The 8,458-nt window shown below is 40.5% G+C and overlaps 1 pseudogene; it reads left to right on the forward strand.

Annotated features, from left to right (window-relative positions):
• Window positions 1-1,900: 1,900 nt before the first annotated feature.
• Window positions 1,901-8,458, forward strand: part of LOC102824177 — a 67,510-nt pseudogene continuing 60,952 nt past the window's right edge.

Consider the following 8,458-nt stretch of genomic DNA (forward strand, 5'->3'; position numbering starts at 1 on the left):
GACAAACTATTTGTTGCCCTGCAGTATAATACGGTGGACCGCAAGGTCAGTTTGAACCACAAGGTCAGTGGTTCAAATCCACCATCCACTCCTCAGAAACCCTATACAGGGTTGCTATGAATTGGAACCAACTGGATGACACTTAACAACAACAACAACACCTTGTTATCGTAAATCATTTAATTTTGAAGTGGTCATTAAAATATGCAGCAATATATAATCATATTTTGGCATTATGTATTAGAAAAGAAATGGGAAAACTAGCAGTAAACAGTCATTAGAAAATGTATTATGAAAAAAATGGATTTCTGCTTCACACAATGCAAAGACACATCAATTTCAGGTATAATAAGAACTTAAATGCATAAAAGATAAACTATAAAATGTGTAGAAGAGCATAACTGGAAATAAACTTTGATTAGACTTCTAAAATAAGATGCTATGAGTACAATCATGAATGAAAAGAATAAATTATATTTAACTTTGAACTTAAAAAACATTGTCATAATAAAACAGAAGGGGGGTTACCTAAAATCATTTATTTTGAACAACATTTACTAAAAGAGGATTAGAATTCAGGATACAGAAAACATGTTTATACAAATGAATGTTGTTATTGTAGTAAGTGCTATTGAGTGGGTTCCCACACATTGGAACCCTTTGTACAAGAAAAGAAACACTGCCTGGTTCAGCAATGGCCTTACAGTTTTTATGTTTGAGTCCAGTGTTGGTTGCCACTGTGTCAATCCATCTCTTGAAGGATCTTCCTCATTTTTGCTATGTCTTCATTGGACCTAGCATGATGTCCTTTTACAGAAACTGGTCCTTCCTGAAATCCTGTCCAAAGTATGAGACAAAGTCTTACCATCTTTGCTTCTAAGGAATATTCTGACTATACTTCTTCCAAGACAGATTTATTTCTTCTTCTGGCAATGCATGACACTTTCAAAACTCTTCACCAACACTACAACTCACATGCATCAATTTTTATCCAGAATTCCGTATTCACTGTCCAGCTTCCATATGCATATGAAGAAAGTGAAAATTCCACCACTTGGATCAGGCACACCATAGTCTTGTAAATTGCATCTTTGTTCTGAAATATTTAAAGACGTCTTTTCTAGCATTTTGCTTAATGCAATAATCCTTTGATTTTGTGACTGCTGTTTCCATGACCACTGGTTAAGCATTCAGGAAAAATGAAGTCTTTGATAACTTTAACCTTTTCTTCATATATTATAATGTTTATTTAAAGGAGCTCTGGTAGCATAGTGGTTACGAATCGGACTGCGAACCGCAAGGTCAGCAGTTTGAAACTACCAGCTGTTCCGCAGGAGAAAGATGAGGCTTTCTGCTCCCGTAAAGATTTACAGCCTTGGAAACCCTGTACAGGGTTGCTTTGAGTCAGAACTGACTCCACGGCACATAACAACAACAACAACAAAGGTCCTGTTGCAAATATTTTAGTTTTTTTTACATTGAGAAGCAATCCAGGCTGTAGTCGTTTATCTTTATCAGTAAGTACCTCAAGTCCTCTTCGATACCAAAAAGCAATGTTGTGCCATCTGCATGCCGTAGATTGTTAATGAGTCTTCCTCCAATCCTGATGCCATGTTATTCTTCATATAATCCAATTTCTTGGATTATTTGCTCAGTAAATAGACTGAATAAGTGTAGTGAAAGGATATAATGGTTTACACATTTCCTGATTTTAAATTGTTCAATATCTTCTTATTCTGTTCAGTCGACTGCCTCTTGGTCAATGTACAGGTTCCTCCTGAGCACAATTAAGTATTATGGAGTTTGAGGTTAAAGATGCTGAACTAGGGCCTCACGAAGATGGCTCCATTTGTTCTGAGCCAGAGGTAGAGGAGATGGCATACCACACTGTTTCAAAAAAGAAAGGAGAAAAAAGAAGAAACCTTCTCAGGGTACTACTACAAAAGTGCCCAAGATGGTGAAGACATGGATGACAGAAATGCATGACCAGAAGGCTGATGTGTCTGCTTGGAAAGGCCTGTTTGTGCCCAAGCCAGTACTCTGAGCACTCAGCTTTCTAGGCTTTTCTATGCCCACGCCAATCCAAGCCCTGACTTGGTACCATCATAGGTGACTAACTGGATGTTCTTGGGGCTGCTGAGACAGGAAGTGGAAAAACCCCTGCCTTTGCCATTCTAATGATTCATGCAATGCTGCAGTAGCACAAGAGGAAATCTGCACCGGCTCCAAGCAATGCTGGCAAGCCACCTGAAGAGGCCAGAGCCGAGACTGGATCACCAGGCAAGGCCGGAACTGAGTCTGGGATGTTGCCTGATGAAATTGGAGTTGAGACTGGAGCCTCACCCCGCAAAGCCAGAGCTAAGATGCAGCCTACTGCCTCTGACCAAGTGCCATTCTTCTGTGATGATGATGTTGGTAAAGGACTTTCTTTCCTCACCAAACAGGACGAGGATGAAGAGGAAAACCTCATGAAGAGCAAACTGGAAAGTTCTTCCAAGAGGCAAATGGCAGAATTGCCACCTGTAAAGAACATTCAAAGGAGCTCTGGTAGCTTAGTGGTTACGAAGTGGCCTGCGAACCTTAAGGTCAGCAGTTCGAAACTACCAGCCACTCCGCGGGAGAAAGATGAGGCTTTCTGCTCCTGTAAAGATTTACAGCCTCAGAAACCCTATACAGGGTAGCTATGGGTCGTAAACGATTCGACGCCACTTAACAACAACAACAAAGAACACTATAAGCATCCTCTACTGGGACTGGTTCTGACTCCCACTTGAGAACTGGTCACCCAGGTCAAGCAGCACATTGATGCCATGGCCAGGCTTACAGGAATTAAAACGGCGATTTTGGTTGGTGGAATTTCCACACAGAAACAGCAAAGGATGCTGAACCGCCCAACCCAAGATGGTGATCACTGCTTCAGGCCAGCTGTGGGACCTGATTAAAGAAAAACACCCTCATTTGAGTAACTTTCAGCAACTGAGGTACCTGGTGGTGTATGAGGCTGACTGGATGGTTGAGAAGGGCCACTTTGCTGAGCTCTCGCGGCTCCTGGAGATACTCAGTGACTCTCAGTACAACCCAAAGAGGCAGATCCTTGTTTTTTCTGACACCCTGACCCTGGTACATCAAGTTCCTGCTCGAATTCTGCATAAGAAGCCCCCTAAGAAAATAGACAAATTTGCTAAGCTTGTCACTCTCGTGCAGAAGATTGGCCTGTGGGGCAGACCCAAGATCATTGACCTCACGAGGCGTGAAGCCACAGTGCATATGCTGATGGAGAGCAACATCCGTTGTGAGACGGAGGAGAAAGACGTCTATTTGTACTACTTCCTGATGTAGCATCCAGGGTGCAATTAAGTGTTTGCCAGTAGCATTTCCTGCATCAAACACCTCGCGGGTCTCCTCAAAGTCCTGGACATCATGCCGCTGACCCTCTACACCTGCATGCACCAGAAGCAGAGGCTGAGACACCTGGAGCAGTTTTCCAGTCTGAAAAACTGTTTTCCTGGCAACAGATGTGGCAGCCCGGGGTCTGGATACTTACTCCTCAAGTCCAGCATGTAATTCATTACCAGGTCCCTTGCACAGGAGGTTTATGTCCACCTAATTGGTAGAACTGTTCACACCACCAACAAAGGCTTCAGCCTGCTTCTGATTGGGCCTGAGGATGTGATCAACTTGAAGAAGATTTACAAAACCCTCAAGAAAGATGAGGACATCCCACTGTTCCCTGTGGAGAACATGGACGCGGTCAAGGAGCGACTTTGTTTAGCTGGACTAATAAAGAAAGCTGAGGACCAGAACTTCCAGGTTTGTCTGCACAACACCTGGATTTAGAAGGTTACAGTCGACCTCGAGACTGAGCTGGAAGAAGGAATGTAAAAGGGAGGAAAAGCTGATGAGAGCAAGAGCGACGGAGACAAAAGCAGATGAAGGTTTTCAAGAAGGAGCTACGCCATTTACTCTCCCAGCCGTTGTTTCGGGATGACCTGAAAACCAAGGATCCCACTCAGTCCGACAGGCTGCCCCTTGGTCGTCGTGTCTTCAGTGAGAAATGGTGAAATCTGCTCTGAGCTGCGTCTCCAAACACAAGAAGAAAAGGCAGCAGGAGAGCAGCCTCAGGGGCAGCAGCAGTCGAGTAGCAGTGCAGGCTAACCAGCGGGCCTGGGTGGTCAGCACAGCCGGGTCTGTGCTCTGCTGTTCGGTAAAACCCTTCTCCTCGAAACCGCCCTCTCCTCAGGGCTCCTCACGGAAGAGGGCTCTGGTGTGTGCACGTGGTGACTCACATGTATGTTCAACTTGATTTCCTAAATTAAAAACTGGCCAGAGTAGGAAAAAAATAAAAAGGATGTATGGATATTGTCCTATGACAGACAGCATTGTACTTTAAGATAGATCTTGAAATGTTCTTTTTGATAATGAATGAAATGCCATAATGTCATGACTCTTCAATTTTTCACACTTGGTATAGTAAAATATATGACTGTTCACTTGAAAATAACCAATACTAGTTCACTGAGCTGACCAATGACTAGGATATCAATGTTTATGCATTGCAGTATGTTTTTGACTACTTTAAATGTCATACTTTGTACATTCTGTGTTCAAATTTTGAACGATGTTTACAGATATTTCTTTTCAATATAGTTTTGTTCCATCAGCAAAAAAAAAAAAAAAAAATGTTCCTTAAAGTTTTGTTCCACACACATAATGAAGTTACCAATGGTATTGAAGGAACAGGTGCAAGCTCCACTGAAGGCGCTGGGAAAAACAAGGGTCCGAGAACTGATAGAATACAAATAGAAATGCTTTGACAAACAGATGCAGCCCTGGAGACGTTCACTCATCAATGCTAAGAAATTTGGAAGACAGCTAAGTGGCCAACTAATTGGAATAGATCTGTATTGTGTTCATTCCAAAGAAAGGTGATTGAATGAAATGCAGAAATCACCAAACAATATCATTACTATCACACGCAAGTAAAATTTTGCTAACTAGAATTCAAAAAAAAAATTTGCAGCAGCATGTCAAAAGGGAGCTGTCATAAATTCAAACCTGATTCAGAAGAGGATTCAGCAAATACCAGAAAGGTGTTTATTTGTGCTTTTTTTTTTCCCCACTATGCATAGGTATTGGACTGTATGGTTCAAAACCAACTATGGATAACCTTGCGAAAAATTGGTATTCCAGAAGACTTAATTGTACTCATGAGGAATCTGTACCTAGACAAAGAGGAAGATGTTTGAGCAGAACCAAGTGTTATTGAATGATTTTAAATCAGGAAAGGAGTGTGCCAGAGTTCTATCCTTTCACCATACTTATTCAATGTGTATGGTAAGCAAATAATCCATGAAACTGGAATATATGAAGCAGATCATGGCATTAGAACATGAGTACTAGATGTAGATGGTACACTTTGCTTGTTGGAAGTGACGAAACTTTGAAATATTTACCTATGAAGGTCAAAGACTACAGTCTTCAGTGCAGGTTGCACTTTAATGCAAAGAAAATAAAAATGTTTACAAGCTGATCAATAACTAACATCATGATAAACAGAGAAGATATTGAAGTTATCAAAAATTTCATTTTGCTTGGAACCACAATCAAATGTATTAGGGAAACCTGCTGTAAAGAGCAAAGATGTGAGTTTGAGGTCTAAGGTGTATTTGACCTAAGCCATGTAGTGTTAATTGCCTCATTTGCATGTGAGTTTGATAATGATAAAGGAAGGCCACAGAAAATTTGATACATTTGAGTTTGGTGTTGAAGAAGTCTATTGGAATATTGAAAGTACCATGGATCTCCAGGAGAACCAACAAACTGTGTTGGAATGACAATCGGGATGCTCATTAGAAGTGAGGATGGAAGACTTCACTTTTACTTTGGACATCTTTTCAAGAGGGATCTGGAGCCTGGAGAAGGGTCATCAAAAAAAGAGGAAGGTCCCAACAAAATGGATTGACAAGGTGCTGAAGTATAACTATTGTGAGGATAATGCTGGACTGGACAGTGTTTTGTTCTATTGTATATAGTTTCACTATAAGTTAGAAGGGTCTTGATGATACCTAACAACAACAGCAACAAAAATAATAGGTTAGTAAGTGCTGTTGAACTAGTTCTGACCCATAGCAACCTTGTGTATGGTTTCAGAGGAGCAACTGCTGTGTCTGAGCTGCCAACCTTGCAGTTCAAACTGGCCTTGCAGTCCACTGCTTTATCCTGAAGCACCACACCAGGAGTCCTTTATTATTTCCTACTTCCCTTTATAGTTGGACTATATTAAAATATTGAATCAATATCTTGCAAGTCCTCGCTTATATTTGAATTTAATATATATGGAATTTGAAAATATGTTTCTGCATTTCTTCAATCCCTTAGTGGTTGGTCTGAATTCATATGACAGGAAAAAATATATCTCTATCTATCTATCTATCTATATGTAAATGTTAATCAAGCCTTTCTTTCTTCTTATGTAAATCAATCCAGAAATATGCCTTCCAGAAGCAGTTATTAAAAATGATTGATGCATTTCTCTTTGTTTGACTACAGACAACTTCTGATTTCAAAGGCTCAGCTTTTGGTCAGCTCCATCTTGTAGAATTAGAGTTCAGGCAACTGCTCCCATCACTGCAACAGACTGCTCACCATGGTCTCCCTTTATACTTGGCTATTGTAAATTGTCTTGTTAGGTATTATTGATTCTCTTTTCTTCTTTTTTTTTTTTTTTTTTTTTAGCATTGTATTGTGAATTGTGTGAAGGTTTACAGACAAGATACTCATTTTTACAACAAATTATACACTTTTGTTCATCTCAAAGATTTCAATCCCCTTCATGTAACAGCAGTTGTCCCGCTTTCTCCCTGTGTTTAACCATGTACAAATATTCTCATTCAACCATTAAATATTTGTGGGATAGATATATATAGATGGAGAGAGAGAGAAGAGTCCTGGTGTGGTGCTGTGGGATAATGCACTGGACCTCAAGGTCACTTTGAACTGTAACATCTGTGGTTCAAGCTCACCAGACACTCTTCAGAATTCCTATACAGGGTCTCTATGGGTCAGAAAACATATATGTGTTAAACCCTCTCTTCCTCCCATACCCATTCAGCCTGTGGCTCTGTCCATGTGTCTAGACACAGAACACTGTTAGTCTGTTGTTATTGTTAAGTACCGGGGAGATGGTTCTGACTCATAGTGAACCTGCACAGGGTTTCTGAGGCTGTAAATCTTTATGGAAGCAGAACACCTCATCTTTCTCCCGTGGGACTGCTGGTAGTTTCAAACTGCTGACTTTGAAGTTGGCAGCATGATTTTAGCCACTACACTACCAGAGCTCCTTTACTGTTAATGTAGGAATGTGTATCTTTTGCTACTTACCTCTATATCCTTTAGCCCTTACATACCTCCCTGTGTTCTTTACCTTTCTTCATTACATTTATCTTCTGCCAGCCACCTTCTTCTTGTATAATGATGCCCTCCTCCTTCTTGTAGATTGTACTTTCCACCACCCAACTTAACATGTGTCTACCCTCTAACTAGTGATTCTTGTGTGTCTTGATTCCAGCCCAAGTAGTTATTGATCATTGATCCACTGATCTGAATCCAGGAGGATGCATGTGTATATTCTAAAAGTGTTAGAGGAAGGACAAAAGATAAAGTATGATCGAATGTATTAACATATTTGGGATTCACTGGCTGAGAAAATAGAGTAGTGTATCATCCTCAGTGAGCTAAGGCAGGGTATCTGTCTGCCTACCTTGTAGGCACACTGACCAGAAATTATGGGTTGAATACATTTATTGGTAAAATAATAGTTTAATTCATATATATATATAACTGAAAAACCAAACTCACTGCTATCAAGTTGATTCCAATGCATAGAGACCCTATATAGGGTTTCAGAGACTATAGGAGCACACAGTTTCATCTTTCTCCTGAGGAGTTGCTGATGGAGCCTCTGACCTTATGGTTGTAGCAGCAGTGCCACTAGGTATCCTTCCAAATAAACATATGAAATATATACTAGGTCTTAAGGTCAGATTGAACTGCTAAGTCGGCTGTTCAAGCTCACCAGCTGCTCCGCAAAAACCTTATACAGGGTCGCTATCAGTGGAAACTGATCCGTTGGCAGTTAACACGTTATTTAATCATAGTGACCCTGTATAAGGTTTTTGCTGAGAGGCTGCTGAACTTGATCCGTCGACCTTGTGGCTGCAAAGCGACCTTGTAGTCCAGCACATTGACTGGCAATATCACACCAGAACTTCAAATGATGTTATTCTCCTTTTCACTTTGGCCTACTTTATTTGAAATGATGTACTCGTTGCTCAGATTAGTAGACCTAAATAGAAATAATATTAAAATGAAGAGAAACAGCTGTAAACATCCATTGAAAATTGGAACATGGAATGTACGAAGTATGAATTTGGGAAAATTGGAAGTGGTCAAAAATGAA

The sequence above is a fragment of the Chrysochloris asiatica genome, unplaced genomic scaffold, assembly GCF_000296735.1.
Source record: "Chrysochloris asiatica unplaced genomic scaffold, ChrAsi1.0 scaffold00029, whole genome shotgun sequence".
In the NCBI taxonomy this organism is placed as follows: Eukaryota; Metazoa; Chordata; class Mammalia; order Afrosoricida; family Chrysochloridae; genus Chrysochloris; species Chrysochloris asiatica.